A 520-nucleotide genomic window follows, 5' to 3' on the forward strand; every position below is an offset into this window, starting at 1 on the left:
ATTTAAACACTAGTGTGCGTTTCACCGTTATTGTGTTTCACGAGCAGTGTTCTCTTTATGCAAGTTTTTGTTGGCAAAATAGGTCGGTGTGCCAACTCAATTTATAATAAATTGGCAAAATATTATATATAAATTTAAAGACTTTTTCTGATTGTATTATGAAAATATTTAGCTTAGTAGGCTAGGCCTACTGCAATTTTTTTTAAATATGGAACGCTTTACGATTTTGCGTGTCATCCTTGCGCAAGGCCCATGCTAATCTTCTCTGTATCGTTCCAATTTTAGTATATGTACTGCCGAAGCAAGTACTGCAAAATGTTGTTAATCAACAAATTCTTGCCACGCTGATAAGCACCGCAAGTGACAGTTGTTTATAAAAAAAGAAAGACGGTTTTATAGACTCTCACAAAAAGGATGAAAAACCAACTCATTGCTTTTTTAGAGGGAAGACTGTTCATGAATTACGATAGAATTATGATTTTTCGGTGATTGCCACAAGTGTTTGTTTTATGGTGCCTGG

The 520-nt window shown here is 34.8% G+C and overlaps 1 non-coding gene across 1 annotated transcript; it reads right to left on the reverse strand.

Annotated features, from left to right (window-relative positions):
• Window positions 1–202: 202 nt before the first annotated feature.
• On the reverse strand, window positions 203–309 carry LOC145771421 (U6 spliceosomal RNA). The gene has a single exon (XR_014289212.1). It is a non-coding gene; the product is annotated as a U6 spliceosomal RNA (small nuclear RNA).
• Between the last annotated feature and the right edge of the window lie 211 nt (window positions 310–520).

Source organism: Aplidium turbinatum, chromosome 5 (assembly GCF_918807975.1).
Source record: "Aplidium turbinatum chromosome 5, kaAplTurb1.1, whole genome shotgun sequence".
Classification (NCBI taxonomy): Eukaryota; Metazoa; Chordata; class Ascidiacea; order Aplousobranchia; family Polyclinidae; genus Aplidium; species Aplidium turbinatum.